Here is a 24,659-nt window from a genome sequence, read left to right on the forward strand (position 1 = left end):
AAAATTAAAAAATCCTGAGGTTTAAAAACTCAAGCAATACACCTCAGTACAATACTGCAGGCTGAAAAGGGTCACAAGTTGGAATCCAAAAGTGACACCAATCACACTCATTTTCTCATCATTCTTCTATTTCAGAGAACTATCAAATGACTTAAGAAGCTCAAGGCAAGCATGGAGCTTTAGGTATTATCAGCACCATGGTTAAACTTGACAAGAGAATTTTAGGTAGCATTCCAGAAGAGGTTTTGTCTGTGGGCATGAGGGACAGCTCCATCGCTAATGTTTCTAACCCACTTCTGAATGTCAGTGGCTAAAGGATTAATGTGTAAAATATGCTGCTTCATATATTTACGCTGCAAGCTCTACAGGCATAAACTACTAAAACAAACACTGCTCATTCGGTTTGATGCTTGGAACATTCGTGGTATTTCTGGAGTTCAACCCATAGTGTAGGAGCATGAAGTTATATAACACAGTAAATATTGGAAAGTCCTATTTAAAAAACCCACACTTCTATTGAGTTCAGAAAGAAAACACAACAAAATGGATGTTTCAGGCCACTGCTTTCACTGTTTTATTAACAGAACATCTTTAGAAATGGTCATCTAAAAGAATTATTATACAAAGTGGACAATTACCAGAGATAAAGTCCAATGTCTGAAACAAATGCAAAATAACCTGTATCTGTATAAGCAACATACTTTTTGTTATGATTTAATAGCTTTGTTTCTTTCTTAACAGGCAATATAGGCTGTATTTTCCTCCAGTCCTCTCAAGTAAGTGAAAACCTTTGAATTATTTCTGCAGCTGGCATGCTACGGTAGAGTATGCCCAGGTATGCACAAGAAAAACATCACTTCCTTACAAACCTTGCCTTCTGAATGCACCCTATTCACAAAATTTATTGCAACATTAAAACTGAAGATTCGGGGCTTAAACCGCAAGTCAGACGTGGAAATATTTTAAATCCTAAAATTGCTCTGACTTTACTAGTTATATTGAAATAATCTTTGGCTGGTCAATTAGCATCAGTCCTGGAGCAGTAGCAGGTACATTATCTCGCTTAAAGCACCAAAATTACATCTACGACCCACCCTCTCCCTAAAAATCAACTGAAATTAAACAGTGACCAAATTCTGCAGTAAAATAATTTGGTCTAATGGTATAAACTGAGTGGATTCTGGTTTATCTTTATATTTACCTGGATGGTGTGGAGAGCTTCTCAAATGAGAAAGATCTCTCATATGCCTGCCTGGCAGATCTACACCGCAAAAGTATCACCTCCAGGACAGAGAATAATTTACCTTGGTTCTCAAATGTTTAACTGGAGTTTTAAGACCTGCATTACCTGTGGGCAACACAGCTGTCTCCACTGAACAGACATGTGCCCTATTGGCAATGGCGACATTCTGAACTAACCCTGAATAAGGAATAGGAGCCCTTGATGAACCAGAAAGGATCAGAGAAAGAAACAGAACCTGTGTTTTGCATCAGTGTGTTTCGCACAAAAGAATATCTCAATTTTGCTTTCAGCAACTACAGTCTGACAAGGATTTCTGTTGGCAGCACTGCCAGATTAGGCTCTGCTTTCCTCCGGATTCTCTCTTATTTATACCTTTAGAACTGTCTGTGAGGCTGTGCAGTAAATGGGACTGGGCAACCAATTTGCACTACAGACCAACCGCATTTTTATCCCAGACCAGTTCAACCCAGCTCACAGCAGTGCCCCAGAGGCAGCTGTACCAGTACTCCTGGCACAGGTGCAGGAACAGGGAAAGTGGAGCAGAGTCTACCCTGCTGCAATCAGGCCTGCAATGAAAGCAAAGTAGGTAAAATAATGGGTGTGTCGTAAGACCACAGGAAGTTAATACAGATGCTAAAGAGAACACCTATATTCTGTAATTTGATATTATTGTTTTTACTGATGACTCTGCTTAAAAGTAGGAGGCTGGAAACAGGATGATTATTTTTTATATAGTCAACATCAGCTCACTGAAGATTGGGTAGAAACACGCATTTTTCAAACAGGCACATCACTGCCATAGCGGATGTTTGCAGCAGGTAACGTACTTCATCCTCTAGCCAGCCCAGGATAACGTGCACTGATTATACATACCACATTAACCTTGAACTGCAACTTTCAGGCTAGCAGTTTCAGCCACAATTATTTTAAAATCAGGAAGACAGGGCAAGGCATCTATCAGTTTGCAGTAACAGTGAAACTAAAGCGAGCTCACCACTCAGGTGCCTTGGGCCAACTGACAGGATCTACACCAATGTGTTGGGCCTGGACCCCCTCTGGAGCTTCACCTTTCAACTTGGGCTTGGTTAAAGAAAAGTTATACATAATTCTCCCTACCTGACTGGGACCAAAGAGTTACAATGATCCAATCTCTTTAGAAGACCGAAACTTGCCTCTGATAAGGAGAAGCTAGCTCAACCACAGGGGTATCATGAGGCTTTCAAAAGAGGGACTCTCCTCTTGTTTTTTGTTGTTTTTTTTTTCCTTCAGCTGAGGCCCTTACTGTGTCCCAGCTTTCCTAGCAGCAAAGACAAACTGATAAGGCTCTGATCACCATGGACAGAGCCTGATCCTTCTTTCATGATGAATCATGGATGTGCTGCGGTTCCCCAGGATGGGTCTACTGACCCAGCTCTCTGCTGCTGAAGACATAAAGTTATGGCCCCACTTCCTGTCCCTGCATCTCCTTATGAATGTGCACCAGTGTTGGTGCTAACAATCATCACCAACTGATTCAGCTCACTCACACAGAAGAAACTAACTTAACAAAAAGGACGGTTTTCTCCTGGGTTACTGAACTGCTTCATTAGATTTTACATACAATGAAAACTGCAGCTAGTGCAAGAGGTAGCTGAACACCACAGAACCAGAAGCAGGAGAGAAGGAAGGAGTGAAATGTTGGTCTCTTGAGAGCCACATGCAGTTTTATCAGCTCAGATGAAACCACAGTAAAAGACTTCTGATGGTATTATACTGTGGCATTACTACAGAGTGCCCTTTTTCACATCTTGGTATCTCCCAGAACTTTCCTATCAGCACAAAAAAGAAAATTTGGATGAGTTTCACAAAGAGGGGCAGGGGTCCTATTTCTGTAGCAATGCCCTAAGCTTTTATTCAAGAGAAAACTCTCTACAACCTACAAAGACATAAATTTACAACCCTGCTCACACTGCATGTCACTTGGAGGAATGGACAGGCACAGCGGAGTTTTGAGTCTGGGCCAGCTGCATAGAGCCAGAGGAACAGTCATCAGAAAAAGGCAAGAAAAAATGCTTCCCGTCCATTACTCCACGGGGTATAAAATATAAGCTAGATGAAAAAAGATTTTACATTTAAGCCTAGGAAAGGTGCAAGGGAAAGCAAAATCCAACTGATATCGGAACAGCAGTGGACAACAAATTAGATTAAGGGCAGCATTGATCAGAAAAAATGCATGTGATATTGTAGCCAAAATATCACAGGAGTTGCAGGGTTGCTGGAGAGATGATTGAAGAGATTGCAGCAAAGAGCTGCAGAGAACAGCAGCAGGAGTTTAAAAGTCAGAAGAAAACATGTGAGAACAGCACTGAGCAAGTGAATGCTAGAGCTGTTAAAAGAACACCCAAAACCACACAAAAGGTGTTTAATCCAAGGAAATAAGCAGCACAACAAACAGTATGTATACGTGATATTGAAGTTTGTGAAGGGCTGCTGCTCATGTTCATTTACTCGTATTTAGCACACGTAAAAACTTGAGTTTAGCTAAATGATGCAGGGCTGCAGCAGGAAGAGCCACAACAGGATCTGTGCCATCCAGTTTAAGTTACAAGCACAGCAATAGTTGAAATTCGCATGTAGGTTGCATTTTCTCATTTAGCAACACTGTTGTTTAAGCCGCCCTCATCTTCCTGACCCACCCTTCCCTGCATATGCTGGTATAGATCACATGCAGCCGGCAGCAATCAGGGGAGGGATGATCCAGGTGAAAAATAACCAGACTTCCCATCCCTCACCCTGATAGATATTTCCCCAGTCAGCTCTACCATGCAGTAACCCAAACACTCGTGCCAGTGCAATGGAGAAGACATGAACAAACCACCAGACAGAGGATGCTTCAGCCAGTATTTCTGTCAAAACCTGTATGTGGAACTATGGTTTCAGTCCATCAGTGAGTGGATAAACTCTCAAAATTCCTGAAGTTTAGAAAAAGTTTGTGCCAAAAGAGGAAAATACAACCCAGTTCTTCCAAATGCAGGGGAAAACCATTTTGTTGATAACCTCATTGACCAAACAATCTATAACTGGAACAACACTTAGAGAATCAGATTTTTTACACATCACTTGAACTCTCCCCTCCAAAATGTGTGAGAACCTCAAGGGCAGACATTTATGTTTCCTGCATGAAGGTGGCTCCAGAATAGGTCATTATGAGGCTTCCTGAAGCTTTGTCTGAAGTAGCTAGTGTAGTCTTGTGTCAGAGACCAACTGTAAGGTAATGAAACCTTTTTAACTGCAGTACAACCAAGTGATCTAAAAGTTTTGCAGAATAAAACAGGTATCAGTGTTTTCATGCTGGGTGATGTACAAAGATCATTAACTGAAGATTGCTCAGGTTTTCATAACCACTATGAAGTAGGACTGCACGGATTGCAGATGAAGCAACACAATTTTTGATTCAGAGTTAAATCACTGCCTTGTCATGAAACTTCAACTGTATGCAGGTAGGGCACCAAAGAGCTCAAACCAGATTCAGTAAGGCTGTTTCTGCAGACAAGGGTTGCTGTCACGTCCCATGAAACTAACTTTAGTGACTGCTAGCATGGCCTTCTCACTGCACAAAAGCCTTGAGAAATGCAGCATGAGTAACTGATCCCTACTTGCTTCCAGAGATCCAAAAATAGAGGTGAGGTGTGAATATCCCATTTGTTTCAAAAGGGTGTCAACAGAAATTCCTAGTCAGGGCTTTATGTGCTATCAGAATCTGCACCTACATAGCTGTAGCTGTACTTAGGCAAGAGGCTGTTTGCTTCTTCCTGCAGCAGAACACCTACTTTCCAGAATAAGATAAGCTACTACAGAATATTTTATCTTTGACATCAGTACCAGCAATAGCTACGCTGGTGCAGGCATCCAGGAAGGACAGATTGATGACGTGACAGTCTAAATGAGAAGTTTCTGAATTCTCTCTATCAGAGAATTTCCCCCTTTTAGACCTTTGGGTTTTGATTGGCTTTTTTTCCCCACCCAGGGTAGCAGAGACCCTTTTTTATATATATATATACACACACACACATATATATGTATATGTGAGTACATATATATATGTACACACCAAAAGTATTGGAAGAAAAATTAAGAACAGATGCAGACCATTACTGCAGATCCAGACACAAAGCTGAGAGTATTAATTTAACATTTGATGTTCTATCAGTGAGATTAAAGAACTAAAAATTATTACACTTTTCTATACTGCATGCAAATTATTCCACTTTAGGTCACTTGTAATTGATGCTTAGCAAATACACAACCACCTCTCTGTCCCCTTTTCTCTCTGATTTGTGAGGATACAAAGCTGGTGAGGAAATGCAGAGATCCATGTTAGAAAATATGGATCTGAGTCTTCCACTCTATTATAAAATAGAATGTTGTGTTTCTAAAGCTACAAACACCAAGCAAGGATTTACTGTTATACTTTAGTATTTAAGTGCATATTCCATCAAACAAAGAATGAATGAAATACACTAATGACTACATTCTCTTTAATCACTATCAACACCTATGTTACTTACTTAAACCCACAGATGTCTGTTAATCAATTTCAACTTTAGAAACCCTCTTTTCATGTTGGTATTATTCAGAGTGATGCAGAGCACCTTTGGCCTTCATTTCAAAAGGAGTGGTGGAAGTGACAGAAATTCATGTACAAGGAAGGACAGGTGAATCACAAATACCCATGTTGAATAAAAGCTTATTTCAGTGAATTAACATTTTACTGTAAGAAAACCCCATATTGATACAAGCAAAGGAAGCAAGTAGAGTCTCAAAATTCCTGTATTCTGAAATAGTGTTTGGTGGTCATGATGGGACTAAACAGAGTCTCTACTCCTTTGTTTAATAGGAAACTTGTTTGTAACCCCAGGAAGAGAATAAATTATGACAAGTGTTATTCCAGAAGCAGATTATGTGCAGGCATTTCAATATTTAAGAGGGGAAAAATGTATTAAACCAAAATCAACATGCTTTTGGGAAGAAAAGTCATATGATCTATTAAAAAAAAAGTTATCCTTGTATACATTTGAAAGGTGTTACAATCTTTGGTTAAAATAAGTTTTTAAATACTCTTGCATCATTTTTACTTATTACTGTATATAAAAATGCAAATATCCGGGTTTTAAAAGCTGAAATGAAGTCAAAATAATGTCTTCTATACTAGGCAACAAAACAGGGAAAAAAGCCCCACAGCAGCAGCACGGCAAGGCTCGTGTAAGGTGGCAAAAGGCAGCCGAGTTGACATCTGCGATTGAGGCAGCGATAGAGGTCAAATCCTGCTCGCTGTGCAGCACCTAAACGTCTGTGGGAAACTGGCAAAAGCAAATCCCAAACCGAGATTTACCAGCCACGGCCAAGCTCAAGTTCACGTCGGGTTAAAAATACAGGGAAGAAATAACGCAGCAAAAGGGAACCGTGTCTCTGTTACGTGATCTGCGCATCGGGCTTAAAGCTCTCCCCTCCGATCTGCGCCCGGACCGGAGCGCGGTGTTGGGTGTCCGAGCACCATTACCCCTTTCACAGCCTGCTGCAGACGGCCGTGCCCCACGCTGCAAATAAAATCAAACCACCAGACCAAGCGCTGGCCCAGAGCTTCTGTGCACAGATTTTATTAAGAACTTCTCGTTACAGAGCGCAGGAGCACCCCACGTCCTCGTTTCCATCACGGCAAGAGTTTGTTTATTTATTTATACAGCGCACTCGGGTCACCGGGGAAGTGAAACTCTCCGGGCGCGGAGCGGGGGGCCGGCCCGGCCCGGCCCGGCAGGAGGGCTGCCCGCCTGCCCGGCCAGCCGCCGCCACGGCCGCCCAGCGTCCCTGGAGCCCGGCGCAGCCGCGCCGGCCGGGAGGCCGTGCCCGGGGCCGCCGCCGACCGAAGAGGGCAGCGCCGGGGGGAGAACGCGGGGTTTGCAGCCGGGAAGCAAGCCGGGGCGCACCCGGAGGAGCGGGGAGGGGGCGCGGGTGGGTGAGCGGCCGCTCCCCCCTCGTCGTCTTCCTCCTCCGCCGCCTCCTCCAGGGGCCGGGGGGCGCGATCCCCCTTCCCCGCCGCGGGGAGCGCCGCTGCTGGCTGCCGCCAGAGTCGCCGCCGCCGCCCGGCCGTGGCGGCCGCCGCCGGGGCCGGCTCCCATCCGCCATTATCCTTTGTTCGCGGCGCGGCGGCGGCGGGGATGTTGCAGGGCTCGGCTCCATCTTTAAAGCGGGCGCCCCTCCCGCGGGCGGTGCAAGGCCGGGCCCCCGCGTCCTGCCGCCCGGCGGCTCCCCTGGTCCCCGCCGGGCTCCATTTCCTTCCCTCCCCCCCGCCCCTGTTTGCTGGGCGCCTTCCTCCTCTTACCGGTTACCAGGCTGCTCCGTCACTGCTTTCGTTCGCGCCTAGGATCTCGCCGCAGTTTTATTCTCTCCCCCACGTAACACACCGCGTCAAACTACACCTCCGCCGCGTCACTCACACACACACAGGCGCTCCCAGCCCGGCGACAGGCAGGCAGCGGCCGACTGAGGAGCGCCAGCCAGGGAGCAAGCGCCGAGCGCGCCGCGGCCCGCACGGAAAACGCCGAGCGCTCACGGAAAACGCCGAGCGCCCAGCAGGCGGCGGGAACGGCCGAGCGCGCCGCCGGCCCCCGCGGAAAGAGCCGAGCGACCGCGGAAACGAACGAAGCGCCCCGGAGCGGAGGCGGAAAGAGCCGAGCGGCCGCGGGAAGGCGCGAACGGCGCTTCCGCCCGGGGCAGCCCGCGCGGAAAGCACCGAGTGGGGTTCTCGGTGCGGGGGGGCAGGGGGTGCGGGGGAGGCGCGCACCCCCGCCCGCCCCCACGCGCGCGTGGCCGAGGCAACCGGAAAGTGACGAGCGCTGACGGAAACGGCCGAGCTGCCCCTGCGGCGGGTGGGTGAGCGTGGGGCCTCACAGTCCCCGCCAGGGCGCCGGGACCCCTGGTCACCCAGCGCGTCCCCACGGGCACACCGGCTCCTGGGGGAGCTGTTGGTCCCGGCCCCGCAGGGCTGCTCCCATCCCCAGGGAATCCCCTGCATGGTTGCCCCAGTGCCGGGGCAGCCGGGCAGCCCACCCTCCTCAGATCCCCGATTCTCACCCTAAGGGCCAGCCACCCCTGTCTGCACAGGCACAGCATGGCGGGGTGAGGTGATGCGGCAGCGCCACGCTGACCCTTGTCTGTGCCTCCCACCTGCCTGGCGTCCTCGCCGTCCATTCCCCACATGGGGAAGTGCTCAGATTGCTCCTCCAAGTCTTCTTCTACTGCCTGGTTTTCACTCCAGGTTGTGACTCCCATCCAGCTCCCTACTCTCTGGCCAGCCCTGGCAGCCCAAAACCAGGCTCGGGGTGACTGCTGCTTCGTTGTCACCAAATATCCCCCAGGCATGCTGTAGCCCAGAACAACTGTCCTCCACCGGTGCTGGAGGGACAAACCTGCTTTTGCAGAGGCACTGAAGCAGTAACCCCGTTTCCAGAGCAGCTGTGGCTGAGGTGGCACTTTTAACCCCTGGTGCCAGCCCTATGCTTTGCCACTTGGCAGTGGGCAGAGATACCGGTTTGTGTCTTGTCAGAGAAGAGGAGCATCCATGTGCTGTGGCTCACAACTGCCTCATCTCCAGTGCCAGTGTGATGTGTGTTGCTGGGGTTTTAAACACTGGATAGGCAAACATTTCCTAGGAGAGGCCTTTCAAAGCATTGATGCCACCATGGAGCAGGGAATGGGCCGCTGGTGCTCCTGCTGAGTGAGCCCAGCCCTGTCTTCTATGGTTCACACAGTTCAATGCACCCCATTGTACACCCTGAAGAATTAACTGCTTGAACTACAACCTGATAGAAGCTACACATAGCCTTTCATAAAACCTCAAGATGGCACTGCATAACAAGATTTGAAGCTCCAAATCTGGTTCATTTTTGCAGGTGGCCTCACAGCCACTCTGAGACCCCACTGGGAGGCTGTAAGTGCTGCAAGCGCCACATCAGATGACACGGGTGTGCAGTTTAAATTAGCCTTGTTTTTCTCAAGAAGGTTGAACTGAGTTTATTTATGTTGAGTTTCATCTAACTCCATCTGAAATTACAAGATATGGTGCAGAGAGCGATTGCAGGTTTGCTTTGACTTTAGTGATTACTGTTATTCTAAGATAAACTGAAAAAAACACCTCTCATATGGAAAAAAAAACCCAGGCAGAACAGTAAAGCAAGAACATTGTTTCATTGACAACACACACCATGGCTTGGTCCTTGCCCCATTTCCTGCTTCTGCTGTACTTCTCCCTCTGTGCTGCCTGCAGACAGGAGTTCCAGGGTTGCAGCACAGCACAGCCCCTTCCCTATGCCCGCTTCTCCCCCCTCCATGTGTGGACCTACGCTGTGCCTTTGGCTCATACCCCGTCCTTTCTGCTAGGATATGAAAGCTCAATCCACTAAATAAGGCTTTTACAATTCCTGTCCTGAGCAGAATTTTTATGCCATTTAAAGTTTTTGAGACAGGTGAGAAACCTAAAAGCAGTGTTTATTTGGTCTATTCATCGGCAGTGAATGGAAATACTTCTCACTCCAAATCAGCAAGATAGGTGTGAAAGGCTTGTCTCACAATCATGTTCTGCTCATTTCACTCTACTAGATACTGAGGTAGAGGACTGGTTTCTGACAGTGTTTTCACGTTTGAGCTCTAGCCCCATTGCACAGAGCTTAAATATTTTAATGTGTGTATAGTAAAGTATCTTCTATGCATTTTGTTACCATATACAGATTAAATCAAACTAGGTAATTAAAATGTTTTCATTCAGATAAAACATGGACATTTTGTTGTGTGGGTTATAACGTTTGCTAAAACTCCTGCGTTTCAAGGAGTGATTCTGAGATCAAAGCACAAACCTTTGTGCTCCTCTTAGTAGGAATAAAGTACTTTCTGTGAAAAAATACTTCTAATGAGCAGAACAAACGTAGTCATCTGCATGTCTTGTTTGACTCACGGATTTCTTCATCTGTTTTCCTATCCTTCCCTTTCCCCTTTGTGTTAATGTTTATGTTGCATCATCTTTTCTTGCTCCCCCAAATGACCAAAATCATATGCATTCTCCACCCTGCATGTTTCCCAGAACTGGATTGCTCACTCTCGTGCAGCAAGCCTGAGGAATCACAGCAATAAGCCTTGAAGGGAATGAACTCTGGTCCTCAACAGGCAATGAAAATGCACTAACCATATCTCAGCAAACATCACTCGTGGGAGTGCCACTGGTGATTCTGAATTACATCTGGTTCCTGAGACCAGCCAGGACTGTGTTTATGCAGCCAGACAGCTCCTTGTGTGCCTCTGATCCTGCTGCCCATTTAGGGCCAAATACTCTGGCACCCTTGCTGATTTTTGCCAGCCCTGCTCTCACTCACAGCTCTCTGGCCGGCTCCTCAGCACTTCTCTCAAAGTCTGTCAGCTCACTGATGAGTTTGCAAAGGGCATCTTGCAGTGGTGGCTACTTCTCTGCTAGCCGGCATAGGCTCCACATATAGCAGACAGCTCAAGAGAGCAATTTATCTCACTAAAACAGACGCCTTGGATAGTCCAGATGCTTGAAGTGGTTTGAGATTACACCTGATGTGTGTCTTTGGTATCTTCATCTTATGCCCCATCGTTGAGACTTAGATGGGCAGGAGCTGGATTCATCCATGATTCATACTGGCTGAGTGGCAAGGCTGGGCAAACATCTCATACACAACTGCAGTGAAACCTTCTGACAGCTGATTCGCACATTCCCCCTTCCCTCACAGGTTTTCTGATTGGTTTTGCTTGCTTGGTTGGTTGGAGTTTTTTGGTGATGGTGACAGGTTTTGGGTTGGTTTCTCTTCCCCTCTAACCACATCTGAGCGAAATTGAGACACTAAGCCAAACTGGAACTGCAAGTTCAAGTCTGAGCTGCAAAGCCCCCTTCCCTCACTGACATCTACCTGTTTCTTTCACTGTTGCCTCTTGGGGAGTCTGTAGAAGATGGGATACTAATGATGTGCCAATTATCCACAAAGTCCAACAGGGAGGGGCTGACATCGGGAGTGAACTGCTATTCTCAGCAGTTTTCTTCTTCATCAGCAAAAGTTTGCTTGATGATGAGTGAAATGCAGCAAGATTAATTACTTTTCTTACATTTAAGCCTCAGAGGCAAATTCATTAGCTTTGCAGCTTCTAGGTTGTTTACCCTGGCCTGTGGACTCCTTGCATACAGCATTGCAGATTGATTGCCCCTGTCCCAGGGTCCGCAGGGGCTAATGAGTGACATACAGATCAAGAAGGATTTGCATTTGGCTGTAAGGTGTGGCAGGGCCACAATGCACACAGTGCAGTCTGGAGCAGTTGATGCTGCTGACACTGATAGCATGCAAGGTAATTGTGGAAACACAGACACAGAGGTGTTTTCAAGTCTACACACAGCTGTAAAGAGAGCAGCACAAAAGTGCTTTTTAAAGGCCATAGCCACCGCTGGGGATGATTTATAACAAAATGATCTTTCAGCATCAAACACTCAACGGCAATTTCTACAGCAGCAGTGTGGTCTTGCACTGCAGGGACACGGAGAGGCTGTTTTGTATTAAGTATGACATTAAGCACAAGAAGGCAGGATGTGCTGTGGGTGTTCACAGCTACATTTACTAATGGGCATTCTTCAAGGGAAGGGAGACAAGGACAGTATTTGCAAATAATGGACATGGAGGGGGACAGATGTTACATTAGACAGTAAAGTGTCCAGCACCTCAGCGTGAGGAGCATTGCATTGCACTTTCCATCCTATGCAAACGGAGCAACTGATTTTAAAGCAGATGCAGGGGAAGGTAGGGGGTGCCATGATACTCCTGTGATGGACATGGCGATTCAGTAGCACAGACAGAGCCCTGAACTGATGGCTTTCTGAGAAGATGAAGATAATAAAGAGGTTGAATTGGGTTTGTGTGGCAAGGTTTCTGTAGCAGTGGAGCTACGGGAGTGGCTTCCGAGAGAAGCTGCTGGAAGCTTCCTCTATGTCTGACAGAGCCTCAGTGCCTCTGGGTTAACAGATTTAAGAAGGGGGAAAAGTTATACTGCAGGAGCAATTATAGCCAAAGAGGAGAATATGTGAGAGCAGCGGCTCTGCAGACCCCAGGGTCAGTGCAGAAGGAGGGGAGGAGGTGCTCCACGTGCTGGAGCGGAGATTCCCATGCAGCCTGTGGTGCACCCCATGGTGAAGCAGGCTGTGCCCTTTCAGAGCAGGGTGATGTCCAATAGAGACTGTGATCCCATAGGAAGCCTGTGCTGGAACAGGCTCCTGGAAGGACCCATAGAGATAAGAGCCCAGGCTGAAGCAGGTTTGCTGCAGGACTTGTGACCCCACAGGGGACCCACGCTGGAGCAGGCTGTTCTGGAAGGATTTGCACCCAGGGAAGGGACCCACATGGAGCAGTTCATGAAGAGCAGTTAGCTTTCAGGAAAGACTCCTGTTGGAGATGCTTATGGGGGACTGTCTCCTGTGGGAAGGACCCTATGTTGGAGCAGAGGAAGAGGAAGGAGCAGCAGAGACAATGTGTGATGAACTGACCACAGCCCTCATTTCCTGGTCCCCTGTGTCATTGGAGGGCAGGAGGCAGAGAAATTGGGAGTGAAGTTAAGCCCAGGGAGAAGGGAGAAGTGGGGGAAGGTGTTTTAAGATTTTGTGTTATTTCTTGTTACCCTACTCTGATTTGATTCTTAGTAAATGTACTTAATTTCTTCAAGTCGAGTCTGTTTTGTTCGTGACACTAACTGGTGAATGATCTTTCCCTGGCCTTATCTTGATCCATTTTATTCTCTCTGCCCTGTCCAGCTGAAGAAGAGGAGTAATAGTGGGCACCTGGTGTTCAGCTGGGGTTAACCCCCCTCAGAGGTGTTATTCTGAAACCCAATGACAAAGGAATGTCAGCCCTCCATTTCCATTTCTGCTTCTGAGATAGATGGAGGCTTAACTTCAAACTCCTGCACAGAGCAGTCTTCTATCATTTCATAGCCTCTCAGGACCAGCTAAAACTGCTTACTCATCAGGATAAGGACAAAATCCTACAGGTTTAGAATCTGCCATAGAGAACAAGATTCACTGGACTCCCTGGACTCTTTATTACAGAAGAAGGACTAAATTCACAGTTAACACAGAACAAAGTAACCAAAAATAGAAATGTTTTTTTAACATCATCCCACTTAATGAACTGCAGCTCAGGTCTGCCCTCAGTGCTCTTGGACAGTCATCATTGCTAAAAGTAATAAATCTTCTTGGCCAAATACAGGCTTTACAAGCAGGCAGATTGCATGCTCAATTAGTCCAAGGAAATTGGTCACTTTGCTTAACCCCTGCCGTTTGAAATATGGAGCCCTGCTGCTGCACCGTACTGCTGGAGCAGGATCACGCTTCTTGCACTGACGGAGCAGCTGGGGATGGAAATCCTCCATCCTGAGCCAGGGACACTGCTGTTCCCCACCACACCTCACCTTATGTGGAGCAGAGCAGCTTCCTCAGTTCACACGCTGCTGCACCGGGATTTGCCTGCTCTGACAGAACAATTTCTAAACCCCAAACACTGGTTACATTCTGTGCTATGTATTAGCCCATTTCTGCATTATCCAATATCATCCCCCTTAGAAGCAGAGGGACTGTTTCAAGGGCAGGAGTGCAGGAACAGATAAGCACAAGCAGCTTTTTGATGCTTTGACAATGTGCTGTGTTTTCTAAGCACAGCCAGTAAAATACATCTTTTGGCTCCCTGAGCACACTGCAGCAAGCCCAGCCTGGCCCACTGTGTGAACAGCTCCATGTAGACTAAGGAAAAGTCTAGTGTTTCCCCTCACTTCATGAAAAATGCCTCCTGAAAGTCGTCGTTTTCTTGTCACTATAGCTTCACTTTTCTTTGTCTTCCTCAGTAAGCTGAATTTCTTCTCATTTTGTTTGACCCCTATTTAATCCCTGCTTAACCATTTCTTGGTTTAGGTTAATTTGTTCTGAGTTAACTGTGAATGTAAACCAAATTCTTCACACAGTATCTTCTCATTGCAGAGACATCCTGGCTCATGTGGTCCCAATGGCTTCTGGGGGCCGTCACTCTTTCTCCAAAGATTAATCATGAACTGCGTTCACACTAAACCTCCTTCCCACCAGGTTGCTTCCTTTGCCCCTCTCTCCATCTCGTCCATGACTAACTGTAGGTGTCACAAGCCTCAGGGCTGCAGTTTAAGCTCAGGTACGGCCTTTTGCCCTCCATTCTCTGTGCTGCTTTCCCTGCCTTGGGATTGACAGATGACAGCCCTGCAGAAGCTTGGTTATTGTTGTTATTTCATCTTATGGCAAGTCCCTCGTGTGCCAGATGTCAGCAAAACTGCTTTGGGCTGAACCTCTAAAGGTCACATAAGCTTTGAAGAGCATCTTGTGTTTTCACATGACAGACTGTCACACAGAAGGGGGAACTAAGATGAATTGCTGACCAGAGAGGGGCTTAACCATGCTATAGATACTTGGTTACGCTCCAAACAATGGTGACTTTTTTCTTGTCTATTAAGTCCTTTCATCACATACTTCATGGCTTGTGGGCCTCGGTATACTCAACACGTTCCTGTTGCTTTCAGAGCTACAAAAAATGATGACATTGTCAGCACTCGTTTAAGTACCAGATGTGGCAAATACAATATGAATGGTTTAATGACCTGGTGTAGGTATGTGCTATGAGTACACACAGGACCCTGCATGCCATGAACCCATTGCTGTCATGAGGCCGCATAAGTTCTGCACATGAGGGACAAGGTGTTTGGGCTTCCCAGTAGCTCACCATTTGGAGAGGTTTTCCTTTCAAGTAGGAATGAGATTTCATCTGCCACACATAGAGGAAAAAACAGTCGGATGAGGCGCAGTAGAAGTCAAAGCTGAAATGAAAAACCAAATGAAACACAATAACTGCTGTCAGAATGAAGTGGGGAAGATGAGGGGAAATTGTTAGGAATAATTCTTGGAAATGCCCCCAACTTTGGCCCTGAGTGCCCACATTTTAGCTTGAATGTGGCTACTAGGGGTGGTATATTCTATATCGCTCTCCTGGTAGATACCCTATTTCAACCAGCACAGCCTGCTGGTTTTGAGTTAATTCCTGTCATATAGAAAATATTATTTAGGCTGACTTTCACACTTTGAAAAGATAGATTTGATGTCTCTTAGCTGCCTTTCCTCCATGTGGGAAGCTAGCAAACACTCATTTGGTGAATAATTTCAGTGATGGCAGAGAGAGGAGAGCCTGTGTGTGGTGCTTGGTTTCAGGATAGCTGTCTCACTGCCCTGGTGTAACTAACGTATGCTCGACAGCTCCAATTTTAGTGTGTCCATTTACTATAAAGTCAGGTTGAAGTTGTGGGAAGGAGAAGGAGGTTGTTCTGAAGAGAAAAAAACAGTGAAAACACTTCAAAAGTAGCGTAGGTTGATCTGAACCAAAATGTGGGCAGAGGAGGGTGGGTGTAAGAGAGGAATGATTACCATTAGCCTTCTTAGGTTTCCATTGCAGGCATGTGCTATCTATTACTAATTTAGCGGCATGAGGGAGCCACTCTTTGAAATATGCCAGAACTCCGGTCTGTCTCTCTGCCTGTAATATCCAAACAACAAATTGGGTCCCAGCTGGGCTGTATTTATCAGCTTAAAAAGAACTGATTTTCTCTTCCCCACTCAGAAGGAAAGCATTGTCTGTGACAGTATGAACCGAGATCAGTGCTTTCTCTCAAACTCCCTGCAAATGGGCAATTTCAACCATTTAGTTATCCAGGTACTGGCTTTGGCTCTGCAGGCTTCAACTGTGCCCTGCAACTGGTGGCACATCCCCATTGTCCATCCTTATGCCAGTCATCCAGCCCCATCCTCATCCCCATCCTCCATCCCACCAGCAGGTTCCATCATCACCTTTTATCCACCACTGCCATCTTCTGCACAACTAATTACATTTTGACCTCTTTGCCCAGATGCACTGGCTTAAGTGAAAATGACTCTAAGCCGATTTGAATCACACTTAAACCGGCAAGCAGGAAGCCTTGGTTCAAATAACTAGATTTAGCCTCTTTTTTGTGCTTGTTCCTGCCTATTGTCTTTCAGGTTGGTTTTAATGGACTGCTGACAGTTAAAGCACAGTGGTTTGTACAATGCTTCTACTAGCATTCCACACTACCTCTTACGTGTAGGTAAGAGTGAGATACCATATCTAATCACAAGTATTTATTTATCCAATTATATAACATGTTTACTCATGTGGCTATATAACTTCATTTGTTCTATGAAAATAGTGAGCCTTCTATACTAGATTTGTGTCAAACCATCTGAACATAAATTGGAATTCAAATAAAGAATCAAATTACTTTAAAGTATTCTTATTTAACTATTGATAAAAGAGCTCAGATGGGCACAGTGTAAATGACAGTGAAATTGGCGTTTACAACAGACCTATTAGACAGAAGGGAATTGGACCGAGAAAAACATATTGATTTTTTTTCTACACCATGTTTGAAGCAAAAACTGTGCGAAGAGAAGAGATCTGCTCTTTTTGAACATCTTGTTCAGATGAATGGGCACAAATGTTTGTTGTCTCCCTCCATCTTTCCCCCAGCAGTGATGTGGGACTGACGATATCCCTCAGTCCCACTGAAGCAACCCCCCATGCCACTGCTGGGAACATGCTCAGCAGCATTTTCAGCATTGCATGGAGGCTTCTGATGCTGCAATGTGCACCCACCTCTTTGACTGCTCCCAATGAGCCACTGCTGAAGGCTGGGGAGACAGCCCCAGGGTGAAAATCTGTGTGAGAAATCAATGTCTGAAGAGCAGCTCCTCACCCATGGCTTAAATACGAAACATCCTGGTTTTCTTGTTCTTACAGCTGTGGAAGTGTACATTCCCCTCCTGCTCTGCTGCGCTACAGAGCTCCAAGGGCTGTTTTGTGTTTTTACCCCACAGCTATGACCAACTATGATGCTGAGATGCTCGTAGTTCCCAGAGAGCAGCAATGCAGCAGGTGACTGCAGAGCGCTCTGCAGGCAGCTGGCTGCACCATGCTATCCACGGGTTGGTGTCTGCTGGCCAACTTTCGTGTCACAGAGCAGTGAGCTCCATGGCACGCTTTGCCCCAGCCAGGCAGCAGGCAGCCTGCATGAGCTCTGACACCAGCACTTCTCACTGGAAAACAGGAGTCTATTGACTTCAGATCTCTTTGGCAAGATAGCTATTGATTGTTCCCCTTTTCTTCTTCCCTTAACTGGTAAGATTTGATATAAATGAGTTGCCACACAGAGCTATCTACAAAAGGTTATTATACGATAGGGTGAAGGCAAAGCCAAGCATTGGCTGAGTTTAGGCTATTCTGTGCCTTTCCAAGCACGATAAAATTAACAGTATTATCTCTCTGTGTGTGTTAGCACTTGCAGAAGGCTAATGGTGTCAAAACAGCAACAGAAAATGAGAACAGATTTGGAAAGACAGCACAGTGTTATTCCTAGAAGAGAAGATTTGTGGTTTAATTTGAATAGTGTCATGTTGGAATGACTCTGCCCTGGATGGAGAGTATGTTATTCCGAGAGAGGAACTCTTCTGCCCATTTCTATCTGTAGGAAGAGATTAAGGAGGACATCAGCAAGGATGCTGCTGGAGAGCAGCACCTGAGATGGCTCAGCAGAGAACATTCCCTCACTTTTATTTAGCTTCAGGGCCTGGGTGATCTCTAGCACTCTGCCCACTACAACTGTCTCAATCTGCCAAATGCATTTAGCTCTCTGGGAGCATAACCAAACAAATAAAAGCAATTTAGAGATCCATGGCAATGCTTTGGTTTCATTCATGGATGCTTTCAGCAGAGAAGGAATAAACAGGACACTGTCTATCCAGGTTTCCTGCTGAAATTTGGAATTTCTGGATAATTCTTGATTTGTATAAAATAGAAATGCAATAGGAACTTTGTAGTCTGCAAAGCCATAGAGAGGTCTGACCTCTCTCCCAAAACAGATGTTCATAGCTGACATGAAACCGGCTCCAAGTTACAGTGGTTTTTGTGCTCCTGAGCACTGAATTTCATCTTCCTCTCATTCTCTGGGCTTGCCTTCACCACCACATCCAACGTGGCTACAGCATCAACTCCAACATGTCAAACAAGAAGGTGAGATAAATATCCCAAAGCCGCTGTTGGCTTCAAGGCTTGGCAGCCCTTATGATTGTGGTGATCTGCGAGGAACAGGAGGGATCATGAGTGAGAAAAACAGTGCAACACGGAATCTTTTCAGTGCCAAATTTTCATGGGTTGGCTGACACAGACAGCTCAGCAAGGCCGAAGTGTGAGAGCCACAGAAACCCCAAAATGCAAGAGAAAGCACCATCCTACAGCTAACATCCTAACTCCTGGTTGACAGAAACATGTTGTTTCTGTAATCACAGAGCTCCATTAGAGCACGCTGACCCCAGTCCAGAAGGAATAACCTCGGGTTAAACAGCTGTGAAGTCCAGATAACCTGGGGTTAGCTTCATCTCCAGAGGGAGCCAGGCTGGATGCCAGTTACTTAGCCAAGTTAAAATTGGGATGATGGTGTCTGATCTGTCAGGGTAGCTCACACAAAGTACCCCAGGGTCAGACAACTTGTGGGAGAAGTCTTGTTTTCCCTAGCACTGATTTCTTTGTGCTGTATTCCTGCTTGCCAAGGACACCTCACCCAGCATGGGCCTGTCAGTGCCTCGGAGCAGTGTCTGCTGTGCCTCATTTGGAATGATAGCGCCGCTGCCAAATATCCTGATAATAGTGTTCTTTGATCATTTCTTTCCCCATCGTTCCTCTCATGTCACCTCTGTGGGGAGGTATGTCAAGTGATGAAAGGTTTGTAGGGAGCGGTGGTATTTCTGATCTGAACAAAGGATGCAGTTGGAAAAACAGGCAGACTTTGGGCTGAGCCCCATGCAGTGTGGGGCAGAGGTGTCTGCCAAGTGGTCTGTGTGACACCAGCGGTCCCCAAACTTCTCTGTCTGCTTTTACTGCAGCAGCGGATCCAGAGGAGAGTATGACCTTTCCCAGCAGATCTGGTCTTGCTTTTGGGAGGGCAGGCGTGGGTTTGTGTGGCAGGGTTTCAGTATTGGGGGGGTGTTCAGGAGTGGCTTCTGTAAGAGGCTGTTGGAAGCTTCCTCTATGTCCAGTAGAGTCAATTCCAGCCAGTTCCAAGACAGACCCTCCACTGGCCAAAGCCAAGATGATCAGCAATGGTGGTAGCACCTCTGGGATAACATTTAAGAAGGGGGAAAATCCTCCTTCATGACAGCAGCTGGAGAGAGGAGTGAGAGTATGTGAGAGCAACAGCTCTGCAGAACCCCAACATCAGGGCAGAAGGAGGGGAGGAGGTGCTCCAGGCACTGGAGCAGAGGTTCCCCTGCAGCCCATGGTGCAGCCCATGGTGAGGCAGCTGTGCCCCTGCAGCCCATGGAGGTCAAAGGGGGAGCAGATCTCCACCTGCAGCCCATGGAGGACCCCACACTGGAGCAGCCTGTTCCTGAAGGACTGCAGCCATGGACGGGACCCACATTGGAGCGGTTCATGAAGAACTGCAGCGCATGGGAAGGACACACACTGGAGCTGTTTATGGAGGACTGTCTCCCATGGGAGGGACTCTGCGCTGGAGCAGAGGAAGGGTGTGAGGAATCTTCCCTGAGGAGGAAGGAGCAGCAGAGACAGTGTGTGATGAACTGATTGCAACCCTCATTACCCATCCCCCTGTGCCGCTGTGGGGAGGAGGCAGAGAAATTGGGAGTGAAGTTAAACCTGGGAAGAAGGAAAGCCGTGCCCAGTGCCGAGCAGGATGGGGCTGCCACCCTGCTGGGGCTCTGGCACGATGTCCCTCCCCGGCACCACAAGACAGCTTCTGGGAGACCAAGATTGTTATTTTTATTCTCCTTTTAAATCTTCCAAACAAGAACTTATGTGCAGCCTAAGCAAAAAGTCCTGAGGCTGCAGCTAGCAGAGAAAAGAGCTGTAATGACTGTATATGTTTAATGGCAGATTGTAAATGACTGGTGATGTGTCAGCTGGAGGTCTTCAGCAGAGCAAGACTTGATTTCAAAATGGTAGCTGCCACCCATTATCTGCAATGAAACAAATGGAAATACTTGTTTGTCTTTGCTTGATGCCTTTTTTATGTTCCAGGTTTGGAGCTTTTCCTTGTTCCTGTGAAGCAGGCTGTGCTAGCAGAAAGTAAAATGGCTTGCAGCCGGCTTCTGCAAGGTGACTCACGCTGCTAGCACAGCCTGAATGCTCCAGGGCTGCTTTCTGGGGCTTGGTCTCAGCTGTGTGCCTGCTGCCCTGCTTCCACTGCAGTCAGGAAAGGTGAGGCCCTAAAGACATAGGTAAGCTCCTTCACCTCTTGATCCTTCACCTCTTACTCCTTTCTAACTCCTTGTGTGGACAGTACTGTCCCGAGGGAAAACACCAGCCGACAGTCTGCTTCAACCAACCATGGTACTGGCAGTGGCATCTCCTCTAACCTCAGTCGGACCAGGTTATCTCTGTTCCCATTATTTGCCTTCCTACCTTTGACCTTATCCACCTCGATTTGTGCTCAGAGAGAAAAGAGTAATTTCTTACTGTGTGTTTTCTCTTACAGAGGCCGCAGAGTCATACAAACAGTGTGTTTTCTGACCCAGTCAGGGAAAAGGATGTAGTTCAGATCAGTCCAGATTGCTTGGCTGGCACAGACCCTCATGGCTCGGAGTTATCTCACCCTTTCCAAAAAAATCCATCTATATCCAATGCAACAACAAAAAAATCTGTTTTGAAGAAAAAACAGAATATTTTGATGCTTTCGCATTTGCTCTGTCCCTGTGAGTGATCTGTAAGAGTCATGCAAACATCTTGGCACTTCAGACACTTACTTCTTGGGTGCTGATTTTGAGCTGGTGCCTGTCCAGCGCAGGTTTCTCGCTCAGTGCTGGCCACTGTTCTTGGGTGCAGCCAGGATGGGGTCTGCTTGCAGGAGGTTTTGGGGTGTGCACGTTACCCCAGTGCAGCCCTGCCGTGCATGCATTATCAGGGCAGAGCTGAAGATGGCAGCAGGAATTTGGTTTCCCTGCCCGCATGTTGTCTCCTTGGGAAGTGCAGCTGTGAGAGGGGCTGCTGCGGAGTGCAAGAGGGGCTGCTGAGGAGTGCAAGTGGGGTTGTGGTGTGGGTTTAATTACCTCACTCCTGAGGTCACTGCAGAGAAAGATGAACTTCTTTTCCCTTGCACTTAACCCTATCTCATGCACAAAGAACACTGAAGAAACCCAGAAATCTCCATCTGTGTCCTGAACTGAGGTGATTGCCTTTTCTAGGGATCCCCCATCTGGTGTGGGGAGTGTGGGTTGTACCCCAGGCCCACAAGCTGCCTGCTCACCCGCACTCCCATCCAGAGGGACATCTCCATGCTACCTCTGATGGCTTTCAGGAATGGGCACCACATGGATTTGCAGTACACAGCTAGAAAAAGTTCAGGATAAAGATACGTCCTGCATGCTGGACACCTTGCTCGCAGTGGATGATGGCCGAGGACGTGTCTGTCCATGGAAGGCTGGGGAGGGGGCACTGCCAAGAGCCCAGGGCACTGTGGTTTTGCCTGCTCTACTGAAGGCGAATCACAGCATGAGATCTGTCTATTTTATAGCATTAGGCAAGGGAGGGATGCTGGTGTTCTGCCAAATACGCAGTCATGAGCACTTGACTCTCAAGCCAACACGAGAGGCCAAGGAAGACAGCAGGAACTTTATTCTGCATCTTAATTTATAGATGTTTCCTTAATCCTCTCACAAGCCTCATCTGTTTGAGAAATCAGGTTCATATGTCATCCGTAATGTCTCCTTCCAGACAAATAGCACCACAGCATCTGCAATTTCCATAAGTGTGTTGCACTTTGGAGACGGAGATACATGGGACACTTTAGCATAGCTCGCTTTTAAGTGCTGCAGAATTTGCCTCATCAACATGAAGGTCTATATGCTGTTCAGTGCACACCAGTATTAGTTTCAGGTTGCTCAGATGCATCAAGCACAGAGGAGCCCGTGCTTTGGGAAGGCACTGTCAGGTGATGCATTGCCCAGATCCTCATTTAGAAGGCAGAAATTGAGAGGAGGACTCAAAAAAGGGGAAAAAAAAAAAGGAAAAAAAAAAAATCAACCCCATAAACTTTACATAACTTCCTGAGTTTCATTCATTTTGCTGTAATTTTACACGTCTTCACATTAAGTGCTTATATTGTCAGAGAAGCACTCAGGGTAAGTAATGTCACTCAGTGAGTCACAAATGGAAGCCATGTCAGCTGGCGTTGCAAAATGGATCTATAACAGGCTTTTTGTCCCTCAATTTGAGATGATCTAATTTGATTTCTGTGATTTATGTCTAGGAGTGGATGCTTACCATCATCCTGCTCGCTCTGTGCACCTGGGCTCGATGTCTTCCCCTCTTCTGAATATCCTGGGTTTGGGAGGTAACTAGGCTCTGCAAGGGCAGTGCAGGTATGTCCTGCCTAAACTGATTTGTATACCAGTGACTGAAAGAGGAAGTGTTTCTGCCTGTCCTTGCTGACACCCCGGGATAACAAGTATCATTCATGCCAGCCCTGAATTCAGAGATCATTGTGAATCTGCCTTCGTAAGAAAAACGAGCGAGGCACTTGGGGTGAGTTATGGAGACCTGCAAGAATTTACTGCTGCAACATGGAGCTGCCACTGATGGCAGTGGCACGTGGTGCCAGCCCAGGATGCTGCTGCTTGAGAGCCTCCTTTCCGTGTGTTTGCTTGCTATAGCTCTGACACAAAGCCTCCCGCGTTGGTGGGTTTCTGTGGGTTTCAGTGGGCTTCGAACCAAAGCTGTGACATATAAAAATAAACCATCTATAAAATCTCACAAGCTACCATGCGGGCAGCAAAAGAACCGGTGCTTAATGTACTATGTCTGATTTAGCAAAAGAGGTGTTGCTTCTCAGTATCAAATATGATTAATATTGAGATAACCAAGCACATATGGCATGGGCTTAACACATTCATCTTTGCAGACGCAGTGTGTGAAGGTACTCACAGCCTGGTGAGGTGCTCCTGCTCTTGTTGGCAGGGGAGAGGTGTCAGCCACAGATAAACCCTGGGGACCTCAAAGCTGGCGCTCTTCCCAAAAAGCCCTGTTCCAGGCTGTGAGGGCAGTGCTGGCCATGCATACCATGGCTGCTTGCAGGTTGTTGAGCTGGTGTGCAGGGCAGGGGCTCAGCTGAGGGCACACAGGGGCTCTGCACTCACCTGAGCGCTGCTTTAAGTAACACACATCTACACATGTGCACATGCATGCACCATGCGCTGCTGCACCAGGCTGAGCCAGGCTGAAGCACTGCGGGTAAGTCCACTCTGCCAGCACAGAGCCTCTTAATACTCACAGTATGCAATGGTGTCCTTCTCTGGTGCTGCTCTGCTGTTGGGTGTGGGTATGAGCTGCTGACCTGCTGTGGGGTCCCAGCGGTGGTGGTTTTGGCATACAAGGAGCTATGAAAGGAGAGATGATCACCCCTTGTCTTGCTCATCGCCCGGATGCTCACGTCTCTAGCTCTGTGAACAGCCCCAGGTAAGCTCCATCCTGACCTTGTGAGCCAGGATTTTGGGAAGGAAACATGCAGGGCTGCCTTTGTGCATCCTGTGCCCTGGCCATACACCGGCTCCGCATGCTGTGCTCCCTCAAATTTGGGCAGAACTTACCGCTGGCTGTGTCAATGGCAGGACAGGCAGACTCCTGCCATGACCCTGGTGGGTCACTCGTGCCTTTCTAGCACCCTCTTCCCTTGCTGCATTGCTTTCAAGTCATGAATATATGTATTAACTACAGAATAGTCTTAAGCAAGCATTTATCTTGCAGAGCAATGGCTGCTGTTAAAGACTCTGGGGATGGATGTTTAGGAAAACAAGCCCATTTGAGCGCAGGGCTGGAAATGAGGCTGTTCTCACAATAATTTTTTCCTCGGGTTAACAGTTTCCAAATAAGCAGGTGAAATGGTCTGAGGTGATTAAAGCAATAGAGAAGATTAGTTTTGTTATATATAATCACCTTGGCTTCTCTTTTATGCGTGGAGTGATTTTCTCAGCAGGATGCATTATCTATTTTAGGGAATACTAGACTTCTTCCTCCCCCCTTTTTTTTTCCTTTATGTAAATCAGCTTTTTAATCTTTTTGTGTCAATTTGATAGACTGTAATAGCAATTCTGTTTGGTAGTAGTCCCCCCCCCCACCTTCACTGAGCACTTCTTTGCCTTTAATTGCCTTAATTGTTCTGATTTGAATAAATCTGGGATCACACCTTGGCTTGCGGAAATTTGTTGAGGATCTGTGATGTTCTGCGTGGAGCTGCTCCTTCTGACCCT

The 24,659-nt window shown here is 47.1% G+C and overlaps 1 protein-coding gene across 2 annotated transcripts in view; it reads right to left on the bottom strand.

The window, feature by feature from the left end:
• The window catches only part of CREB1 (cAMP responsive element binding protein 1), a 36,887-nt gene extending 28,877 nt beyond the window's left edge, over positions 1–8,010 (bottom strand). Inside the window, exon 1 of one of the 2 annotated variants that reach the window (XM_062640620.1) lies at positions 7,602–8,008. The gene's annotated coding sequence lies outside the window, so the exon portion shown is untranslated. Of the gene's footprint in view, positions 1–7,601 lie in introns of both variants that reach the window. The other variant, XM_062640619.1, reaches the window with a different exon arrangement.
• Between the last annotated feature and the right edge of the window lie 16,649 nt (positions 8,011–24,659).

This window comes from Pezoporus occidentalis, unplaced genomic scaffold, assembly GCF_034315485.1.
Source record: "Pezoporus occidentalis ecotype Australia unplaced genomic scaffold, CSIRO_AGI_Poc_V1 ctg66, whole genome shotgun sequence".
Taxonomy (NCBI): domain Eukaryota; kingdom Metazoa; phylum Chordata; class Aves; order Psittaciformes; family Psittacidae; genus Pezoporus; species Pezoporus occidentalis.